Consider the following 25,682-nt stretch of genomic DNA (forward strand, 5'->3'; position numbering starts at 1 on the left):
TGAGAGGTTAATCGTGCCTTTGAATGATGGTTCTTGGAGTTCTTGAACTAGGAACTTGGAATCTTGAATAAATTTATAGAATTAATGGTGAACTTTGGAGGTTCTTGAAGTTGGATGTAGGAGCTTAGGGTTTTCTTTTTGTGGGAGTTTGATGAAATATAACATATAATTCTTCTAATAAGTTTTAATATAGGGTTTGGACGGATTTTGGGTGAGGGGGAATGACCAAAACACCCCTAAAAATCAAAAAAATTCTCGAATCTATCCTTTGGTGGACTATTTTGATAGTCTAAAGTAGATCGACCAAAACATTTTTCTCCAATAGACAAATTGGATGTAACCAATTTCATTAGAAAAAGGACTCACAGAGCTTTCCGTTGATATATAGTAGATCACGCAGATCATTATGTACAAGGAATTATGATAGTTTAAAGTTGGAGCAAAAATACACCTGGCCTTAGTACTTTTTCCTACATGTTTTACTGTTCACTACTATACACGGTTCGATCGAAATGTTCATAACTCGTCACTCGGGTGTCCATTTTGGATGATCCACGTATCGTTGGAAAGATTATTTGATATTCTACGCAATGGTGGGTCATAATCTAAGACATTCAGCACGAAAGATTTATAATTCATTCTAGAAGATAGAATTCAACATGTTTACGTATAAAATTTTAATAAAAAATTTCCCAGGGTATTACATCATCCTCCCATTGGATGAAATTTTCAGATACACTAGGTCACCAACTTCAAACTCAAGGTCTCTCCTTCTAACATCCGCATATGACTTCTGATGAATCTATGCAGTTTTCAACCCTACCCTAATCAACTTAACTTTTTCCATAGCCTCAAATACCGAATCGGGACTACTCACAGCCGCTTCACCCACCTCGAACCAACCTATGGGTGATCTACACTTCCTCCTATAGAAGGCTTCAAACGGAGCCATGCCAATACCATAGTGGAAATTTTTATTGTAAGCAAACTCTATCAACGGTAACTGATCATCCCAATTTCTCTTAAAGTAAAGTGCACAAGCTCTGAACATATCCTCTAAGGTCTGGATGGTCCGCTCAGCCTGACCATCGGTCTATGGATGAAAAGTAGAACTCAAAAGCACTTGGGTACCAAGACCCTTCTAAAAATCTTTCCAAAATTATGAAGTGAACTGAGTACCCCTATTCGAAATAATAGACAAGGGAACTCCATGCAGTTCGACTAGCTTTCGAATATACAATCTAGCGTAATCCTCAGCAGTATATGAAGTATGAATAGGCAAAAAATGAGTAAACTTAGTCAACCTATCAACCATAACCCAAATGGAATCATGATGGTGTCGGGAAGGAGGTAAACCAATCACGAAGTCTATATTTATCTCTTCCCACTTCACGGTGGGAATACTAAACTCTTGCATCATACCACCAGGTCTTTGGTGTTCAACCTTAACCTGTTGGCATGTTGCACACTTAGCTACAAATATTACTATATCTTTCTTCATGCCACTCCACCAATAGATTTCCCGCATGTCTCGATACATCTCGGTGGCACCAGGATGAATAGAATATCGTGCCCCATGTACTTTAGCCATAATCCTCTATCTCAGATCATCAACATTTGGGACAAATAATCTACCCTACAATCTCAACACACCATCTCCCCCTTGTGACAAAACCTCTACTTTTTGGTCCTTGACTGACTCCTTCAGTCTGACCAAACTAGCATCTAAGTATTGCTTTTCCTTCACTTCTGAAACTAAGAAGGATTCGGAGCTACTCTGAACCCTTATACTACCTTCAACAGAGTCAAACAACCTAACCCCCAATCTAGACAAACGATGTACATCACGAGCCAACTCTTTATTACCTTCTACCACATGCAAAACACTACCCATAAACACTCTACTTAGGGCATCCACCACAACATTGGCCTTGCCCGGATGGTACATCATACTCATACCATAGTCCTTTAACAATTCTAACCATCGTCTCTACTTAAGATTCAATTCACTCTGGGTAAACACATACTGTAGACTCTTATGATCAGTGAAAACATCAACATGGACACCATACAAAGAGTGTCTCTAGATTTTCTAAGCAAACACAACAACAGCCAACTCCATACTATCTTCCTCAGATACATGCATCACTTGAGTAATCTTCCGCACCTCCTCTAAAATCAATCGTGGATCCTCATCAGACTTGGACCCATAGAATTTTGGCGAATTCATCCGCATGAAGTCATGGATCATAGCAGTAGTTGAATCACCTCCCTGCTACTGTAGAGCCAGGGATGGGTTGGCCTGAACATTTGCAATAATAGCTTGGTCCAGCTCCTGAAAGGCTACCCAAAATTTAGCATGATACATATTTTTATTCAATGGGTTAGTGGGTTGAGGTTGCTGACCATCATTATTTATTCTCACTCAATGTGGAGGCATATTTTTTAAAGAGGAGAGTACGAATCAATAGCAGAGAGAGACACTTTAAGCACGATAGACTTCTAAAAGAAAGAATCTAACTTTTTCCTAAAATGTTTTATAGCCTCTTTTTCATAGATGTGGTGCGCTAGACACCGATGATCAAGACTCTACTTAACGTGGATTGTCAGAGTCCCTAGTATACCTTAAAACCTTAGGCTCTGATACCAAGTTTGTAACGCCCCAGAAAACGCGTCCCAGAGCGTCTCATGGTGCTTGAGGCTACGAGTAGCCCCAAGCTAACCCTTTGAGCCATTTTCATTTATTTCAACACAAATCAACGAGGTTTCCATAAATAACCCTCAAATATCAATAGAGTAATCATCATCCAAGAATAAAATAATTTTAAAAAGATAACAAAATACGACTTATTACTTAACTCCCAACATCTATACTAGTCTGACAAGCCTTTAAGAAAATCAATAAAACTAGTGAGCCATTGAGACATGCCCCAACCGACTCATACTCAGTTATCAAATGCAAACAATTCCGTGAAACCAACATCAGACATCACATCCTTGGAACATGAGGACTCACCACAACAGAGGATGTAGAAAAGTGTGCCCGAAGAATCATTGTCGAACCTGGAACTGAGCACCTGAACCTACATTCTGAGAAAATGCAGCCCACATCCGAAGATGTGGGTCAGTACCATTGAAAGAAACCGAGTATATGGGGGTGTATGCAGTTGTATAAACATCATCATCATAAATATTTATAAGAAATATGCAGGATGTATAAAAGACTCACATAGCCCGAAGAAAATCATCATAATCATGAGAGGATGAAATAAGTACAATAACACATGTGAGTCATCATATAATTTGTCAATCACTTTCAGTTCATCAAGAATATCAATTCTCATAATGTAAATATCTTTTAAATCTTTTGAAAGAATAACTTTCACAATTCTACTTTCAAATCACTTCACCATTCACCATAGATACAAGAAAACACACACACACTGGGATATCTTATAACTGACATAAACCATGTGAGCTACATAGAGTCCAACATACAACCCACGTTGGGGAGAGCCATCTTATCCTTGCCATCAAAGTAGGACTATCGATATCAAATCCACACAAACTAGTGATCACTATATAAATTAGCCTCAGGCTCACTCCTATGGGGGCACGTAGTTCTAAGGAAGTAAGGTCACTTTATACCTCCCACTTAGTGCTAAAGATTTCTCCCAGACTTAGCTCAGATCATTTCAAAGACAATCCACAACAAAACAATTTCAATAATATATAAATATACATCGAGAGCCATCATGCTTCCCATTTATCAAAATCAACCACATTGTGGATTTTTTTCACACTCGAGTTCAAAACAACTCCATTAAGACCAAAAGGTCAAATCATTCAAAATATCTAAAATATTCAACATCAACGTGCTTATAACACACACTTTCTCGAAAAATAACACAATTTCCAATGAGGATTCATGACCCAAATATCAAAATCATTATAATTATCATTCAAGATTCATGCTTTATATCACCACACATGTAAATTCATCTTTCAAAATTGTAAACATTAAGATTTTATAATAATCATCATAAGATATGGGTTCATGCTTCAAATTCATAAAAATCAAATAAAAATCATGCCTTTGTAAAGAAAATTACTTTTGGGCACAAGAACAAAAGAGATTTCTTGTTGAAAAACCCCACATACCTTGAATGATGAACTTTAGATTGATACTCATTTTTGAGATGTTAATCGTGCCTTTGAATGATGGTTCTTGGAATTCTTGAACTAGGAACTTGGAATCTTGAATAAATTTGCAGAATTAATGGTGAACTTTGGAGGTTCTTGAAGTTGGATGTAGGAGCTTAGGGTTTTCTTTTTGTGGGAGTTTGATGAAATATAACATATAATGCTTCTAATAGGCTTTAATATAGGGTTTGGACGGATTTTGGGTGAGGGGAAATGACCAAAACGCTCCTAAAAATAAAAAAAATCCTCAAATCTATCCTTTGGTGGACTGTTTTAATAGTCTGAAGTAGATCGACCATAACGTTTTGCTCCGATAGACAATTTGGATGAAACTAATTTCATTGGAAAGAGGAATCGCAGAGCTTTCCGTTTATATATAGTTGATCACCCAGATCATTATGTAAAAGGAGGTATGATCATTTAAAGTTGGAGCAAAAATACGCTAGGCCTCAGTACTTTTTCCTGCACATTTTACTGTTCACTACTATTCACGATTCAATCGGAATGTTCATAACTGTCGCTCGGGTGTCCGTTTTGGATGATCCATATATCATTGGAAATATTATTTGATACTCTACGCAATGGTGAGTTATAATCTAAGACATTCCACATGGAAAATTTATAATTCATTCTAGAAGATAGAACCCAACACATTTACGGACAAAATTTCAACAAAAAATTTCCTGGGGTATTACACTTTCACTCAGGTATAGTATTAAGGAAAAATTGGTATCACTGGAAAGCTAATTCAAACATATATATGTTGGTTTGTCATGAGCTGAAAAATTCTTAGTAAAATGAAAGATATGCTCATTTGAAGTTGACTATAGCATCATCCTTATCAAGAACTCAATCGGTAAGGGATATTTTGATTTGTCTAATAGCTAGTAGTTATTTAAGGCCTTAATATACATCAAGATCACACATAAAACTACCAAAATACTATAATTTATTTCTCGTGGGCTTAAATCATATCCCTAACATTGGTTTGGATTTTTGAGGTATTACAATATTGTTATATGTTTCTAATCCTGGTTGCCCGATGATGCCAACTATGTGTGGTTATACTGATACTATACATACTATATCTCTATTTGGGGATATAACCATGTTTCTGGTTAGTTGGAGTTTCTTTAGGTACAATAGTGATTATTCATCAGCAGCTCATATCATTCTACTCATACATAAATGTAATGCCTTAGGTCATCTTTTTATTGTTTAGTGCTCTTGTACGGTTTAGACTAGGTTCTAGAAAGTTGTTTAGTAGAATTCTGTATTCTATCTTTTGTAAATATTTATTTTGAGCAATAGATTTATTTAATTATTATACCACTAAAATCAATGATTTTAACTCCCGGATTAAACGAATGGTTGATTAGTAAGGGTTCTCTTATCTGGGGTGGGTGTTAGGTAGGTGCCTTCTTGATCCGGGTGTAGAGTCACGATAGTGAGGAGAATTAGTTCACAAATACTTGAAATCTTTCATTTAAGAGCTAATTCAAGAGATAGTAGCTAATTTATAGGTTGGGGTTTGAGAAAATTCTATTTGAAATTTAGTGATAGATTGAAAGATTTTCATTAATATTATAGGACTAGCTTACCCAATTCATTACCTTATTGAAATAAATTACCTAGGTATGATACTAGAACTCACGCTAGCATATCCCGAAGACCTTTTATTACTTGAAGTCAAGCTCATTATGAAGAGGTGTGAAATAAACTCTGAAACTGAAAATTGTGTTAAAAAATTGTGTTACTCACTTTTAAAACCCACGTTTACTTTTTATTGTTTCAATTAAGCACTCCAACATTAGTGAATTGAATACGCTCTAGTGTGAACCAAGATTTTTATTCCCTGCGGGATCGAACCCGACTCTTGAGTCGGGTAAAATATTTCAAACTATCATCTACAAATTATTATGAGATGTGTATTTAAACATTATCACAAGGCAATGGTTCAAGGCTTCCTTTACTTGGCCATTTTTCGCTCCTCTTGAGATGTCAATCCTTCTTTGGGTCCTTCTTGCTTTTTTACTTCTTATTTATTCTCCAAGCACCTTAAGATACTCCTACATAAAAAATATCAAATACAAGAATAATTCACATCATTTAAGTTCAAAATAATACGATAAATAGAATAAATGTGAGGCAAATGATAGTAAAATAACATGACTTTTAGCCTCAAATCAATACATCCCCCCCCACACCCCACACATACTCTTAAACTTTTGCTCGTCCTAGATTAAGCTGTATAATCATGGCTTAGACACTAAGTTAAAACATAATGAATGAACATTTCTAAAGTAATAAATATATCTACTCAAGCAAAATCAACAACGACCACAACAAGATAGTATGTTTGTATTGCACATGTTTTATTCCCCAGTAACACTCATGTCAAATAATCCAAAACCTCCTAACCTCAATAACAATCGCTACGATATTAGAAAACTCATTCAGGTCACCTAATAAGATATTAAATACGTCACCTATCTTTCATCAATCATACACAAGAATTCATACAGCAAAATAATTTTTTTCTATTATGCTTGTTATGTTCGAACAGAAATAAGAAAATCACAAGCAAAAGGAAAAACTAGAACACACAGATTCATGTGAAAATCCTTGCGGGAAAAACCACGGGCAGAGGCAAAGGAATTTCACTATAATGGAGATGAGTGCAATGAGGAGAATGACATATTTTTTGAATGTCAAAAACTGACCCACTAATTGCACTTATATAATATGTGCATACAAATAAATCCTAGGCCCAATTCCTATGCTACCACCACAGACCCCATGAAAAATCACAAACATGGGTCACACCACAGACTTTCCAGGGCCGGATCAAAAAAAATTGGGTCACAACTTTAACAAAGCTCATATAGAAGTACAGTTTAAAAAGGAAAGATTTCAGGAAGTAAGCAAGTCAATAATATAGTGCGGATAACTTGGGTAATGAACAGATCTATTATAGTTCTAATGGATCTATTTTTATTTGTGTATGGATATTTCTTAACTTCTCTAAATATTTTTATTTTTAGTGTATTTATTTTAATTTTATTAATGTGCATATCTTGGGGGTGATTAGATAGTATTTGATTAAATGCTTTACTGTAATATTCTTTAGTTTTTTCTCTTAGTCTTTGTAATTCTTGTATATTATTTTGGAGGTATTCTAAATATTCTATATCTTTTGTTCTAAAATACTCAATTAAATTTTCTTTCATAAATATTTCTGTTAATCTCATTTCTTCCATATCTTGTCGCCAATATTTTAAATACTCGTAGTCTATCATTTTATTCTAAAGTAGCTACTTGTTTACTAATTTTTGTGTAATATTCTATTCTGATTGTATTATAATTTATATCTGAATTAAGGTTATTAATACTATTAATTATCTCTCTTTCTTCTTCTCTTAATGAATTTTTTATGTTATGTAAACTATTATCTGTACTTTTTTCTAAATTTTCTAAGGTTTCTTTTATCCATATTAATTTTTCTTTTAGATTTTTCATTATTTCTTTGAGTTGGTTTCTATAATTAATTTCTTCATATAGGTTACTTTGGTTTTCTCTGATTTTCCTAATATATTCTAACTTTTTTAATCTATATAATATCTACTTGAATAATTATCTAGGTAATAATAGTGATTATCATCACTTAAGTATATATCTCCTAACTCATATTCTATCTGATTTATATCTAACTCTTCATCTTCAATGTTAAATATTTTTCCCATATTATTTTCTTTACGTCTATAATTTCTATATCTCTAAGTATGTATAAAACTAATATTTCAAAATTATTTGTCATTTAGGTGGGTTAATTAAATGCTTTTCACAATATTCTTTAGTTATTTGTTTTAATCTTATTAACTCCACTATATTTTCATTAAGGTATTCTATATATTTTGTATCTTTGGTTCTCATATATTCTTCTAAATTTTTTTTCATTAATTTTACTATTAATTGTATATTTTTCATATCCATTTTCCAATATTCTAAATATACGTAATTTATCATGGTTGATGTGTAGGTTTGATATGTAAGTATTTATAAGAGTTAGTTACGTAGGTGAGGTATGTAATTTATTCTAGTCATAAAATATTTATCAAATATTTTTTCTAATATGAGTTTTCTTATATCTACAATTTCTTTATCCTTAAGTACATACAAAACAAGTATTTTAAATTTATCTACCATTTTGTTAGATAAATAAGTATTCATTTTTCATATGATGCTTTTTCAAAATATTCCCTTCAATCATACACATAACAAAATATGATCATTTTAGATTACCATATACTAGATTATTCTTAAATAACATGTTCTTCAGTCACTATTAGCTTGGTAATCTGGATACTCTTCCCTTAAACAGTGTCTCTACTCTGGCAACTCCCCTATCACCGCTTTCTTGCCTCACTGGTTTCACCTTTAGGATGGCATAGTTCTTAGGGATTTTTCTCTTTTCCACTTTGCTAATAAACTTCTTAACATGCTATTTTCGAATAATTCTACTATAAAGTAACTAACATGAACCTATTTTATCATATCATGATTATTAGGAATTTATGAATTCAGCTATTCATAATCATAAATAAATATACCTGTTCTGGTAGGTTTGATAATTCTGGGCTTTGTTCATCCATAGCTTTTGCTTTGAAATATATATGTTTTTTATTAAATATTCAAAAATTTTTTTGCTTACAAAGAAGGAGGCTTGCTTCAACACATGAAGACTTTCCTCTAATTGAGCAAAATGCTCGTCTATTTATAACCTAAGAATGAAAGTGTGTATACTATTTTACTTTACACCTGTCCTAATATATCTTTATACGTCTCCTTCTTAATAATTACATTTTTTTACAAAAAGTCTTATAAAGATAAAAAAAAAAAAAAGCAATTATGGCAAGTGCCAAAAAGTCAACAAAATTAAAAAGCCAATAGTTCCTATACATTATTTACGTAAAGGAAATCAAGAAAGCTATCTACATGTCGCTTTCATGATTTAATAGCTTGTCTTTTATTTTTTTCGTTATTGCTCTGTTGTTATCTTCTAGCTGGCGTCTTTATCTTCTTGGTTGATTTTTTCTTTTATTCTAGCTGGACTTCTGGGATAATATTATCTCCTCCATTACATCTCGAACATTGATGGTCTGGATATTCGTTTCTAATTATCTTGCAATATCTTGTTAATAATTTGTTTGAAATAAATCCTTTCCTAATTGCTCTTGTAGTAGATTATTTTTCTGGGTTAAGTAATGTCATTATCCATTGTCTGACATCGTCCATATCTATTTGTCGTAGTTCTCTTGAATTTGAATAAATTATTTTATGGTATCTTGAATAATAGTTCCATATTGGGTTTCCATTGATATAATTATTTGCTAATTCTTGAATAATTGTAGCTATTCCACAAGTCGTTTATTTGCGTAAAAATCAGGTATCTTGATTTTGGGTATCTCTAGCTGCTGTACAATATCTTCTGGTATAATCATATCTCTGGTTAATCTTATTTTTATAACTTATATAACTGGTTTGATCTCATCATATAATATCTCTGTTAGTGTAGTATAAAACTTTATATAAAATAGATTTCCTTTGGTTACACTTTTATAAGTGGTGAATACTTTATGTAATTCTTATATAGCTATTAGTTCTTCTCTATCTTGGGTATATGCGGTATTTAATAATCCATAGTCAAAACATATTTTTACTAAGCTTGGATTGGTTTTGGGTAGTGCGATTAGCTTGTTGTAACCTTGCAATTTTTGGGTTATGTAGTTTGTGTTTGGTTCTTGGATATTTGTAGCTCTGGGGTTAAGGTTTAGAAAAGTTTGTACTTTGTAGATATTTTCTATATATCCTCGGGATATATGGTTATAAGCTTTTTTATCTTGGTTCAAACTATCTCGGTATGTGGTAATTTGTGGGGGTATGTACAAGGGGTCTTTTTGTGCTTTTGGTATAAATGATTTTTCAAATATCTTATTCATGTTCATGTTCTGGTATCTTTGTCCACTAACTCCTTTGCTTGTACCTGTAATTGTAGATTGATAAACGTTATGAGTTTTATGAAGTGTCCCAACGTCTCCTTTTAGCTCTGAAATTTTAATGTCTTTCGATCGACATAGCTCTGCGCACTGCTAAGTTAGCTTATTTGTAGCTTTAGACTTTAGTTTAACTTTATTAGTCTTTAGCTTTTCTATTTCATTACCCATACTGTCCACTTTCATTGAAAGTGTAGTTAGGGTTTTAAGTATTTTTTCTAAAGCATCATCTTCTATTATATCAGTCTGTGTTGCTTTGTCTTGATATGTAATCTGCAATAACATTTTTGTTAGTACTAATTACTTCAATTGTAAATGTAAAATTTAATATATTCAATACTAGTCTCCGAGTCTCTTTTGTTGTAGCTGAATTTTGTATTTTTTTTGTTAGCCACCAGCGAACCTGGGTATTATCTGTTCTCACAATAAATTTGTTACATACAATATAAGGTTCAAATGCTAATAAACATTTATAGAATGAACATAATTCTTTTCTATTTATTTCCCATTTTATTTCTGTTTCATTAAACGTACCTGAGTAGTATCTGCAATGATGTTCTAATTTTTTATTTTCGTACCTATGTTTAAGTACACTTCCATAACTATATTCATTTGCATCTGCTTCTACTATATATATAAATTTTTTATCTTCGTCTGGGAATATTTTATTCCATAACTTGATATAAGTTATATAAACTCCTAGCTTTAGGTACTATGTTAGCACAACAAGCTTCAACTGGTGGCTTTTTATGAGGTCCAATTTCAAAATTTTTGTAAATTTTTTGAACCATCATCATTACACCAATTTCATTGAAAAATGGATTGAATAAAGTAGCTGTCAAATAAATTTATGAAATAGGAAAAAAATATTTTAAAAATTTATCAACCATAACTTCAATTGACTCTTTGAAAGGACAAATTTTTTTATTTCAACAAGTATTTTAGAAACAACAATAATATTTACTAAGACAGAAGAAATAGTTGGAGTATATTGAGCAGATACTGTGTTTGTAGCTTGATAAAAAGTTTTTAAAACTTTACAAAGTTCTTTCACTTCAATCCAATTATCATCACCTAGTCTTAAATCAGAATTTTAATTATGAGCATTATAAACTAATTGTATAGGTTTACGATATACATAAGCAACTTCAAGTATTTGATACAGAGAATTTAATCTAGTAGGAATTTCTCTTAGAACTTTTCTATATGGAATATCGCATTCTTGAAAACGATGTTAAAAATCACCCATTATAGCCTTTCTTTTATTTAAAAAATAAAACTACAAGCAACTCAAACTTTAAAACAACCATTTCCAAACAACTCAACATCATCTTTTACTATTAAATTAAAAATATGTGCAGAACATTTAACATGAAAAAATCATCATCTTTATGACATAGTCTAGCTTTTATGAAATAAATTGCTTTCAAATTATTATAAGCAATATCTAACGCGCATGACATAATTTTATCAATAAGTTTAAAATATTTCAAGTTTTCCCCTATTGTACTAGCTATATAGCTACTAATTTTGGTCTCGTCAAAATACTTATGGGCAATAATTTTTTTTACATGTTTAAATGGTGATCAATCCAATGAGTGAAAGTAAAATAATCATTACTGTGAACACTACAATCCATATCAGACGTAATAGATATTTAGCATCAAATTTACTAAATAAGCAATGAAGAAAATAATAATGTTCAGCATGAAATTTAAAAATATCATTTTTGATTGTATTTCATGAAAAACCTTTAAAAGGGGGATTATATACTCATTGAATATAATGAATAAAATCGGGATGTGAAAGAAAACTAAAAGAAAAATCCATAACATCAACCATTTTCGCTAATTCTTCTCTATCTACATCTTTACATATGTCGATAATAAGCTTGGGCCAGTCGGGTTATACATGTCTAAACGAGTCTGAACCATATTACCTCCTCCAAATTCATCCGAAAATGGTGTACCATTTTTTTTGCCTTAGACTCATTTTCCAGACAAATAAATTAATGCTTACTTAGCAACCCTGTTCCGACATTGTTTTCCCTGGTAAAATATTTCATAATTCTCTTGCCTTTATTACAAGTGGTGGTATTTACCCTACCATGCTCCATAAAATTTTAAACAAAAGACCTTTTATGATGTTCGATACTTTTGATCCTAGTAAATTTCAATAAAGGGGGAACTTCTTCACCATTTTTTAGCAATTTTGTAACTGGACTAGTAGGGATAACGGTTTCACCTAACTCTTGTTCTTCTATATCATCTTATTTTAGTAAGTCCTTCTCAAAATCATCATAACACCAATTTATTGATACCAACATCGAAATCATTAGGCTGTGATAAAGAAGTTTCTTGAACATTACTAAATCTAGGCAACAATGAACTAGTAGTAGCACTATTTATTTTTCTTCTACGAAAAACCTTATCAAATTTTTTTTTTTACCACTACTATTTTTATTGTCATTCATAATTAAATTTAAATATAGCTAAAATTATTAAAACAAGCAATATAAAATTTATAACAAAAATTTTAATGAAAGTAAATAAATATAGATACTAAAAAAACAAAAATATAGAAATTAAAGTAAACAAATAGAGATATTAAAGTTGGAATAAATATACCGAACATCTGCATAAAAGCAGACGTGTACTAAATGTCGGATTTAAAAGACGATGATTGAAGTTTGTAATATCTTCAAAAAAATCTCCAACCCAAATTAGCTAATACAACAATTATAAATATTAAGATAATAATAATGAGATTTTTAGAGTTTAATATATTAGAAAGAGTTTGAGATTGAGAATATTGATAAGAAAAAAATAGGTATAAGGGCTATTTATAGAAAAAATTTATGAAAGGAGGTACTGGGATACTTTGGGAGGGTGGGGAACTATTTTGGGACTCAAAGTTGCCGTTGGTTGGCCTCCCCAACGGCTATATTAATGTTAATTTAATTAAAAAAAATTAAAATCCAATTGTTTACCAGGCCGGCGTCGGAGTTGAAATTGGGTCTACCGAAAAAAGTAGATTGTCCGCACCGGTATCGGATTTCGAACCATTGGGTACTGGAGTTACCGGTTCCAACCGGTATCGTAACGTTCCGTACTCACAACTGTGATCAAAATCAGACCATTTCAGTGAAAGTCCAGTCTGTTGTCACTCTTAGAATACATTGGGTATGTTGTTGTTGTTGTTCTTTTCATTAAATTTATTAGATTGCCTCAAAAAATATATTTACTAAAACAAGCGTAGAATATAAATACTAAAAAATTAGGGTAAAAGGAAAAAAGAGAAAAAGTCAGAGGGGTATATAATATGGAGTCCACCCCCATGTGACAAATCCCATGTGCTTAAATTTACTTGGCTGAAAAAATTTTCCTTGGAGTCAAAGTATGGTAAGATGTGGAGGAAAATTCACTTCTTCTTATAGCTTACTTGGAGGCTACTTCATTCTTCATCTATAAAAGGGCACATTATTGTCCATTGTAACACATACCAAAAACAAAGAGTGAAGAGAAAAAAGAGTAAGGCAAGGCATCATAGAGAATAGTCTGTGAGAAAAAATAGAGAGTGTGAGCGATATCACAGTGAGGTGGGAAATAAAGAAAGAGATATTTCTTTTGAGTATGTTGTGGTCTCCAGAGTATTTTACTTAGACTACAAGTGTAAAATTCCTTATTATAGTGCTATTAGTTACAAGTGTAAAATTCCTTATTATAGTGCTATTAGTTGCTCCTCTAGGTCCGTGATTTTTTTCTTACTGGATTTTCACGTAAAAATCATGGTGTCATTATCGATCTTGTTGTTCTTGTTAGTTAACCGTATAATTGTTTTTTTCGTATTTACTGCTTTTACTATCACAAATATTATTATTCAGGTGGGGTTTATCCCTAAAATACAATAGTAAAAAAGAGCGGCAGAACCTGTCTTTCAAGTTTTTGTCCTTTCCAACCTGCATCGCTTAAGTAGAGAGCAATGAAAAAAAAACACCTATAAAGTGTGAGCTAGTGATGGGATCGTTAACATCACCAAATACAACAATAATTCATATGTCATGATCCAAAACAAGTGCCATGGTGGAATTTTTCGTGGCGTACCTTGACAAATAAGTCTATCACCCAAAATGATACAAAAAGGACAAAAAGACATAAATGCCCAAGGTAAGGCTCCTAGAATGAAGTCGAACCATACATGTAATTATAACAATGTGGAAAGAGTATATCCAAAATCATACATTTCCAAAATTTGGCGTCAATAGTGTAAGAACTACTAATATAACTCGAGTCCAAAAGAGAATACATAAGTAACTCATAACATGAAAACCCTGTCTTTGAAATGCAATAAAGACATGGTCTGATAGAGAAAGATAGTAGGACCCCTTCGAACGCCTGGAAGTCACCCACTACTTTGAAAACTTTAATAATAGCCCGAGTAAAGCAGCGTGAGGCGCACTCAAACCTGCATCTGCACAGGAGGGGTGACATAGAAATGAGTACGGTCCACTTGTACTGAGTAGGTATCATAGGTCGACCGAGCAAAGTAGAAAATAAAGCATACAAAGTAAACACTAAGGGAACGTCACCTACAATCAAAAAATGTCACACAATGGTAGCCCACACTGCTTGCACTAACAGATCTATAATATCCATAGATAATACAACAACTCACCAGATAAAGATACAAATATATACACTATCACAGACAAGTAGAGCAAAAGAGGAATATGTATAACCAAGATCATCAAGTACAAATAAAGGAAGATAGAATAATTAGACATTTAAAAGTCAAGAATATAGCACAAATATATAGCTGACATGTCAATATAAACAAGCACAACATAAACACCATAAAGTGCAATGTATATGATAATGATGATGATGATGCACGAGGTCGTCGCACAACCTCCAGGATCATCGCATAATTTTTGTATACACCTACGAAGAAAGGCCTCCCAAAGCAGGACCCATGGGGGGTTCGTCAACCCATATACGATTCACATATTTCATATCTCCTTTCCAAAACATCCCTTAAAAAGGATTATATAAGGTGTTATAGTATCTTCTTCCCAGCATATCCCTCAGGAAGGGTTTATAAAAATTATTGTCAATGTTACTCAGGTGTCGCCATGGTGGTACCAATGTTTCATGAACGAGTATGATATGAGGATGTAATGCTCATAACCAATCACAACGAGTATTTCTACAACCAACCACAATGATAAATTTCCACAACCATGTTAGCCAATATCCACTCATTATTTCCGTTTCATCCTTTAATTTACACGTCTCACATGTCAATAAAGTATGAATATAATCACAATACAACAATGGTACCACATTAGAATTTTAATAACACCAAACAATTATTCACGTGTATTCAAAACTCAATATCACTAGTACCCTACATGGTCATACATATCACATAATATCTCAATTTCGATAATCACATCACATATAGCCCCCCCACACGGTCACAACAGATAGATAATCATTTTTCATGATTAGTTTCCAGTATTAACATGTATTTTGTACCTTTATTTACTATCCAGTCCGATCTGAACTAGTTAAGCCATAACCTACCTTGAATGTCAAAATAGGTCCGCTGCACTTTGAACTCACGACCTTATTTTCCACGAACGATCCTAGATTTTACTAAAAAGAATTAAATATGGAATCTACGCATCAAAATAAAACCAACACACTCATATTGAATACTTTAGGTTCGGAGTCAAAATGGATCCCCTATGGGTTTTCAAAAAAAGAAAGGTAAAATCATAATTTTACATAAAAAAATATGTTATCCATATTTTAGTAACCTAAGGATGAAAACCCAAGCCAACTAGAGTAAAAAAACGAGATTCAAATTGAAGAAAAATCATTTTTAACCTTTACCGAGTAAAATCTTTAAAATCTGAATTAAAAATAAGAATTGGAGTTGTTTTGAAGGTTAAATTAATGAAAAACTAGTAATTTTAAGATTAAAATATTATTCAAGTGAAATTAGGATTTAAAATCAAGCCCTAAGATTTTTGGGGTTTTGAAAATTAATCAAGAAATTGCTAAGAAAAGGGTGAATTCTTATCTTAAATCCGTAAGAGAATCAAGAAATTGATATTAATCTAGCTCCCACAAGCTTCACTTTTAAGCTCCCACACTATTTTAGGGTTAACTCTCAAGAGGCAAGGTGAAAGAATGGAAAAATGGGCCAAAAAGGGGTAAAAAAACTACTTTATATTATAGAAAAATATGTTATAGTGCAGATTTTTCTATGTCCAAATGGACTTCAAAGGGGGTGCCTAGAATTTGTTTGGAGTCCGATATACGCAAATGAACTATGCAAACACACTAAAGTCGACGTTCCGGGAGCGTTGACAAAGTCAGATTTGTGAAAAATGTTGTTTTTCCAAAGTTGAACTTCGAAATCCAAAATCATAATTTTTCAAATCGAGGATCAAAATGAGATTTTAAAGCCGTAAATCACACTAAACATGTTAACACCCTAAAATAAACATTACAGAGCTGCTGGTGCAGTTAGATTTCTCATCCGAGGTCATTTCGACTAAATATGGGTCCTAGATCCATATTTCTATTTTTTTAACTTTTCGATCAATGGGTCAAAATGAGCTCGGATACATCGGGACCTGAATCAAAGGTCTACCTATCCTAAAATCAATATTTCAAAGTTGTTGTGGCAGTCTGTTCTGTTATCTATTGCATAGATCAAAAGATATCCACATAAGTCCAAAATAAGGCTCTCGAAGCTATTAAAAACCACAATATTGCATAAATAGCACTGAAATATAGTGAGAATCGTGTCAATTACCCCCACACCCAACAAATAACTTAATCTAACTATGGAGAGGGATAAAATAGTCAAATCACCCAAACTCACAAAATTCACATATTTCATCAAAAAATAGGTTGTTACATCTTCGCCACTAAAAAATCTAATTCATCCTCGAACTAAGGCAAAGAAATACCTGAATCAACAAAGAGCTGGGGATAATAACTACATATATCAGACTCGACCTACTAAGTAGCCTATTTACAAGTCGATGACGCCACTAAAGCTTAACCACTGGGATAACACTAAAGCGCAACTGCCTAACATCCCTAGCCAATATGGAGACCGGTTCCTTAACAAAATACAATCGCTCATCTAAATAAACTCATCCAGAATGCAAAGGCAAAGTATGAAAACATGAAAAATTAGATGAAGAACTGATAGATTGAGAGCAAAGCCAACTCATAGGCCACATCACCAACAGTACGAAGAATCTTAAATGGACCAATATACCTGGGTCTAATCTTTTCCCTCTTCCCAAACCATATCACACCCTTCAAGGGTGAAACTCAAAGTAAAACATGACTACCAACACAGAATCTCAAGGAACAAAGTCTACTATCTGTATAGCACTTTTGCCTACTCTGAGTTGCCTAAATTCTATCCTGGATGACCCAGACTCTATCCAAAGGCTCACAAAGCAAGTTTGTACCTCTAGGTATAACCTCAGACACATCAAACCAACCAACTAGAGAGCGACAACGCCTCAAAAGAAGTTATATCAATACTGAAATGGTAGTTATTATTATATGCAAACTCTGCTAAATCCAAATGCTACTCCCATGGCCACCAAATCCCATCACACATTCCCAGCATATCTTCTAAAACCTGAATAGTCTGCTCTAACTATATCATGACCCAAACTAGATCTTGATTGTGATAGGTATCTCAAGTCCCATGTAGACCATAGATCACCCCTTGTACCTAACTAAAAAAACTCAACATCCCCTAAGGTCAGATGAATTGTAAACATATAACAAGATAGCATGCAACAAGCTTAAGAAAATTCAAAATATATCTATAACCGGCGATCGATGACCGGTCCAACAACCGACCAACATTGCCCAAATATCCACAGTAATCCAAATAAAGCCTTCTAAATAAGGAACCAAAACTGAATATCAATAAAGTGTCATGACATGGCCATACTATAGCCAAAAAAATAAGTCTAAATAGTATGAGACATAAGAGACCAAAATATGAAATGTAGACTTTCGAAGTATGAAAGCTCACCACTTCAACATCAACTCATGAGCTGATCTCGAATCCTAATCACCGAGCAGAAGAAATAAAAGTATGACCAGTTCCTGCAACTCGTAGGGATATAGTGTTCGAAGACGGTTAACAAGGTAAACTCTAGCATGTAACTAGGGATAAGGATAACATAATGCCATGATCAACAATTCAAAATCATTCAAAACCAATGCACATAATCAAATACATATATGAAAGAACCAACAAAATTTTAAGCTCAACTCAAACTTTTAAGCTTGCTAAGGGGTCCCAGACATAGAAAATTCTAGCTAAGTATTCAAACTTTGTGTTATTTTGGCATTCGTAAGTTGTAAAATCTATTTCATGACCTCTAGGACCTTAAAATATCAATCTTTAGGTTAATTCATGATTAGGAATGTCAGTCGCTATTCCCAAACGAGATTCATATTTTTCAGACCTCATTTGAACCATGGTTTAGAATCCAAAATAGTATGTCGATACGATATCGGCGCAACGCACTGGCCTTTACGTTGATCAATATTTTCCTAGGATCCCAGTGATAATTTTTAGTGAACCGATGCAGAATTGACATGGCACATTGGCTATAGCGTCGATTCTAACAACGCGGTGCATCGGTCTGTGCATCAATAGTTTAGTTTTCAGTCATTAAATATTTGCATCCTCAGGGGTAATATGGTTTTTTTCCCATATTTATTAGCTCCCAAAACACAATATTAAGCCCCTTTAGAGGCTAAATTCATTCATTATTCTCAAATTTCTCAAGAATAAAAACCCTAGGGGGATCAAATTTCAAATTAAGAACTCAAGAAATCACCACCAATCTTTTAGAATTCAGGCACTAAGGTATGTCAAGTGTTCATCCAAGGGTTCCTTCCACCCTTGGTGTCCAAGAAGCTCTTTTAAAATTAAAGAAGCTTGATTTCATGCTTTCTATGATTTGGATTCAAGTTTATTCATAATTATAATGCTGATTGGAGTTCTATTCATGATTAAGTCTAAAATTTATGTAAAAACAACTATCATGTAAGTAGTATCATGGAAATTCATGTTATAGCCTTGAAATTGTAATTCTCTTGTGTTGATTAGTACTATGTGCATATACATTGCCTTCCAAGTGTTTTGTGAGCTATTCATGAGAAGTAAATAATGAAATTATATCATGATTAGTATGTATTCAAGTTCATATCATGCAAGTGTTTTCTTGAATATCCTAATAAATGAATGATGATCAAGTAGTTATTTATCATATTTACAGATTGTGCCATGTCTTATAATTTATGCTATCGAGTCTTGGGGTTATTTAATACCCGATAATTTAGCTGATTACCTAGAGCCATGGTTATTCTCAGGATAGTGTCATTCATGTCACGATCAGTAGTACTCTCAGTTAGTTACAGAACTCAGGAGAAAACTTAGTAAACTCGGTATCAGTCCAGTACAATTCTGTATTTAGTTAAAACTTTAGTAAATTTAGTCAGTTAACAGAATTCAGTAGTATTCCATCAGTCAACAAAACTCAGTGAACTCAGTTCAATTCAGTTAGATAGTATAATCAATAATAGTTTAATCAAGCCTAGTATGAATTAGGAATTAGTTTTGTGTCTATTCAGATGGGAGTAAGATTCAGCACTAAGTTAACCCAAGGATAGCGGCATTCCTACCGGCAGAGGGTTTGACCCTCAGTAGCAATCCCTTTATTATAGAACTATGTATCCAGCATAGGTTGAGATGAGGGTTGATACATCTCATTCGAGTTTTCCTGCTAGTGAAGGTTGATGAAAGATCTTCCTATCAGAGAGGGTTAACTCCCAGCTTGTCTTTACCCATGGCACGGTATTGACACCCTTCCAACTAGGGTAACAGGTTAGACCCCAATCTATTTAGAAATGGTCATGTCGGTTAGATGATTACCTCCCACAGTCTCAGTTTTAGATTCAATCTTAGTATAGAACTCAGTTTAGTTCTACAAATTTAGGACTATCAGACATAGTCACTTAGTTCATTAGAGAACTCAGTATAGTTCCATAGAATTAAGACTATCAGATATAATTAAATAGTTATCAATAATTCAGTATCAGCATACTCAAATATCAGTTAATCAGTATTCATACTCAGTATCCATTGTTATCACGATCTCAGTTTTAGTATAAGTATTCATGCATGTACTCCCATTCAGTTATATTCATGTCATTCAGTCAATATTGTTCATGCATATGAACCCATGCAATTTAGCCTACCTCACTTAGTATATCAGTATATTCAAAGTACTGATGCATACCTTTATTTTGTGCTATGATGTCTTATATCATAGGTTCAGATGCATGTGCTTTCGATCATCCCTAGCAGTTACAGAGTTTCAGCAGTCAGAGTTAGTGATGAGTCCTTATAGTTTGAAGACATGATTATTATTTTAGCATTTTAGTTTTATTTTAGTATTTGGAGTTAGTTGGGGACTTGTCCCATCAGGTCCACATTTCAAACGATTTAGAGGCTTTTCAGACTAGAGTATTTTTAGATAGATATTTCCGTTTGTGTATTGTTATATCGTATTCAGTTTTATTATAGTATTGAACCTTATAGCATATTTTCTGCCAAATTTCTACATATTATAGTATTATTATTCCGTTAATACAGTAGGTACCAATCATAGGTTAGCTTGTGGTCCTTTGGGATTATGAGCTTCGTGTAGCGTCTGGGGTATAAAATTGGGGTGTTACATACTTAGTATCAAAGCCTAAGGTTCAAAAAAGTCCTAAAAGTTTGAAAACCACATCCAGGAGAATCTTGTGCAAGGGTGTGTAGTGTACCACACTTATGGATAGGAGGCTGCGAGGTGTTTTAGGAAAAGTTTTCCTTCTTTTTGTATTCATGTCGTGCGAGTGAGCATGATATCCAGTTAAAATCCCTATCTAATAGAAATTTCTCTTTTATTAACAGAATATGCCTCCAAAGAGGACTAAGGGAAGAGGAACAGAAGACCAGCCAGAACCCCAACTCGTCAAGTCCAATCCTCTAAACAAAAATTTCTCCCACACTAAGTTCAAAGTAACTTTCACCACCCTAGCTTATTTTGTGGCAGCCCAGAATGACTGTCCAACTATTGTTCTAGCCAACCAACTTCTAATACTATTGCTGCTAGGATTTGGGGTTTCACCCGAATGAACCCTCCATCTTTTATTGGGTCTAAGTCAGATGAGGACCCTCAAGAGTTTCTTGATTAGGTGCAAAAAATTATAGACATTATGAGAGTGATGACTATTGAGAGCATTGAGTTGGCCACATATCAGTTATAGGATGTTTCATACTCATGGTTTAAATAGTGGAAAGTAGAAAGGGCCACAGATGCAGGGTCCATAGAATGGAAGGAGTTTGTTATTATTTTCTGGGTAGGTTCTTCCCGCTAGAGTTAAGGGAAGTAAAGGTTTATGAGTTTATAAATCTAAAGCATGGCAACATGATGGTACAACATTATTCTCTTAAGTTTACTCAATTATCTAGATATGTTTCTCATGTTGTAGCAGATAACAGATCTAAGATGAGTAAGTTTATGTCTGGCATGTCTTATAGTATGATCAAGGAGTGTAAGACCGCAATATTGATTAAGGAGACAGACATATCCAGACTCATGGTCTATGCTCAACAGATAAAGGAGGCTAAGATTAGGGAGAAAGAGAGGGAGAGTAAGAGAGTGAGAACAGATAGTTTCCACATCGCTCAGCCTAAGTTAGAGGGTGGGAATCATTCTTAGTTTCTCCCAAAATCCTCAATTCCAGCTCCATCCTCAGACATTTCTCTATTGTTGAAATTTAGAGATGTTAATAAAGATAGGGCACTAGGCCCTAAACCATAAGGTAGTGGTAGCAGTGCCCGAACCAATCCTCTTTGTCAAAAATATAGCAAAAACCACCAGGGTATTTGTAGAGCGGGCAGTGATATGTGTTTTGGGTGTGGCAAGCCAGGCTATAGAGTCAGAGTTATTCCCAGTCAGGTTCTCAAGGTCAGTATAACCATTCCCTATCTCAGTTGGTCATCTGAATCAGTAGATGCCACTTCTAGTGCCACCAGTGGGCAGCGCCCGAATGGACTCTATGATCTTCAGTCCCAACAGGATCAGGAAAGTTCTCCTAACGTGGTCACTAGTACATTACAAGTTTATCATTTATATGTTTATGCTTTGCTAGACTAAGGAGCTTTTTTGTTCTTTGTTACACCTTATATAGCTACTGGCTTTGAAGTCAGTCCCGAAATCCTAGCAGATCTTTTCTCAGTCTTTTCCCCAATGGTTAAATCTATCATAGCCCAGTGGGTATACAAGAACTGTCCTTTTATGATATCTCAAAAGTTACTTCAGCAGACTTAGTCCAATTAGAGCTGACTGATTTTGATGTCATTGTCGCATGGATTAGATTTATTCCTACTATGCCTTAGTCGATTGCAGAAATAGAATTGTCCAGATTCAGTTTCCAAATGAACCCATTCTAGAATGGAGAGGTAGTACTTCAGCACTTAGGGGTCAACTTGTTTCTTACCTTCAGGCGAGAAAAATGATATCTAAGGGATGTTTCTACCATCTCGTTCGAGTCCAGGACTCTAGTTCAAAAAACCCTACTCTTGAATCAGTGTCAGTAGCATGTGAATTCCCAAATGTATTTCTTGAAGATCTTCCTGGAGTTCCTCCCAAAAGGGAAATCGACTTTGGAATAGACCTTTTTACAGACACTCAGCCCATATCTATTCTGGTATACAGAATGGCACCTACATAATTTAGAGAATTAAAAGAATAGTTAAAAGATCTCCTAGATAAGGGATTTATCAGACCCAATATGTCCCTTTGAGGCACACCTCTCTTAGAATGGGTATTAATTATGTTTGCTAAATAATGTCACGGTCAAGAAAAAGTATCCACTTCCTAGAATAGATGACTTGTTTGACCAACTTCAGGTTGCCAGTTACTTTTTTAATATAGACCTCAAATCAAGCTATTATCAGCTCAGAGTCAGAGAATGTGACATCCCAAAGATATCCTTCAGAACTCGATAGTCATGTCCTTTGGTCTTACCAATGCCCCTGCAGCTTTCATGGACTTGATGAACCGTGTGTTCAAGCAATACTTAGATATGTTCATCATAGTCTTTATAAATGAAATTCTTGTCTACTCCCACAGTGAGCATAATCATGTAGACCATCTCAGAATAGTATTATAGGCTCTCAGAAACCATCAGCTATTCTCCAAATTCAATAAATGTGAATTTTTGCTAAGGTCAGTAGCCCTTCTTGGATATATCATTTCTAGTGATGGCATTAGAGTTTATCCCTAAAAGATTGAAGCAGTAAGAAATTGGCCTAGAACTATCTCTCCATCAGATATCAGGAGTTTCTTGGGATTGGCTAGCTATTATTGAAGGTTTATTGAGGGATTTTCATCTATTCCATCCCCTATGTCCAGATTGACTCAGAATAAAGTCAAATTCCAGTAGTTAGATTCTTGTGAAAAGAGTTTTCAGGACTTCAAGACTCGACTCAGGATAGCTCCAGTCCTGACTTTACCAGATGGTTCAGATGGGTTTGGTGTATATTGTGATGCCTCCAGAGTCGGTTTGGGGTATGTTTTGATGCAGAGAGGTAAGGTCATAGCTTATTCCTCTAGACAATTTAAGCCCCATGAAAAGAACTATTCTACTCATGATCTTGAGTTAGCAGCAGTAGTATTTACCTTAAAGATTTGGAGGCACTATTTGTATGGTGTGCATGTTGATGTGTTCACAGACCATAAGATCCGCCAGTATGTGTTCTCTCAAAAAGATTTAAACCTCCTTTAGATAAGAAGGTTAGAGTTGTTAAAATACTACGGCATAAGCATCCTGTATAATTCAGGTAAAGCTAATATAGTAGCTGATGCTCTCATTAGGATGTCTATGGGTAGCGTTTATCATATGGAGGATGGTAAGAAGAAGTTAGTTTAGGAAGTTCATCAGCTTGCCCAGTTCAGGAAGTTCATCATCTTGCCCGACTAGGTGTTTGCTTAGTCAATTCGTCAGAAGGTATTTTATGGGTGCAGAGTAGTTTAAAATCATCCCTAGTTTTTGAGGTAAAGGAAAAGTAGGATAGGGATCCCAGTCTAGCTAAGTTAAAGAAATCAGTTAGATATTAGAAGGTAGATGTTTTATCCCAAGATAAAGATGGTGTGTTGCGATGCTAGGGTCGGCTATGTGTGCCAGGTGTAGATGATTTGAGATTGTGAATTCTTACAGAAGCGCATGGAGCGTGCTACTCTATTCATCCAAGGGCCACTAAGATGTACCGTGATTTATAGGAGATCTATTGGTAGAGTGGGATGAAAAGAGATATTGCAGAGTTTGTGGCTAAGTGCTCAAGATATCAGCAGTTTAATATTGAGCATCAGAAGCCTAGTAGGTCCATGTAGGAGTTTAGTATTCCCCCCTAAAAGTGGGAAAAAGTGAACATGGACTTTGTGATGGGTTTGCCTCGTACTCATCGTCAACATGATTCAGGTTGGGTCATTGTAGATAGGATGACCAAATCAGCTCATTTCCTACCAGCCCATACCTCTTATTCAATCGAGTATCATGCCAAACTCTATATTAAGGAGTTTGTTAGATTACATGGTGTTCCGTTGTCCATTATCTCAGATAGAGGTACCCAGTTCACCTCTTAATTTTAGAAGGCATTCCAAGAGGGTCTTGGTACCCGAGTTACCTCAGTATAGCCTTTCATCCTCAGACAGATGGTCAAGTATAAAGGACCATTCAAACTTTAAAAGATATTCTACGAGCGTGTGTCATAGATTGTAAAGGTAGTTGGGATGACCACTTGCCTTTGATTGAATTTGCATATAACAACAGATGGCTCTATTTGAGGAACTTTATAAGAGGAGGTGTAGATCTTCCATTGGTTGGTTTGAAGTGGGTAAGACCACAGTGGTAGGGCCTGACTTGTTATTTGATACCTTAGATAAAGTTCAGTTGATCAGGGAAAGGCTTAAGATAGTTTAGAGCCAACAGAAATCATACACAGATGTACGCAGAAAGGATCTCGCGTTTGAGATTAGTGATTTTGTGTATTTGAAAATCTCTCCTATGAAAGGAGTAAAGAGGTTTGACAAGAAGGGGATTATCAGTTCCCGATATATCGGTCCTTACCGAATTCTTAGCCATTTCGGAAAGTTATTTTGCGAGCTTGAGTTGCCTTGAGACTTAGCTTCAGTGCACCCAGTGTTCCATGTCTCCTTGCTTAAGAAATGCATAAGTGACCCAGCAGTCGTAGTACCTATAGAGGGCATAGATATTTAGAACAACCTCTCTTATGAAGAGATCCTAGTCA

The sequence above is a fragment of the Capsicum annuum genome, chromosome 9, assembly GCF_002878395.1.
Source record: "Capsicum annuum cultivar UCD-10X-F1 chromosome 9, UCD10Xv1.1, whole genome shotgun sequence".
Taxonomy (NCBI): Eukaryota; Viridiplantae; Streptophyta; class Magnoliopsida; order Solanales; family Solanaceae; genus Capsicum; species Capsicum annuum.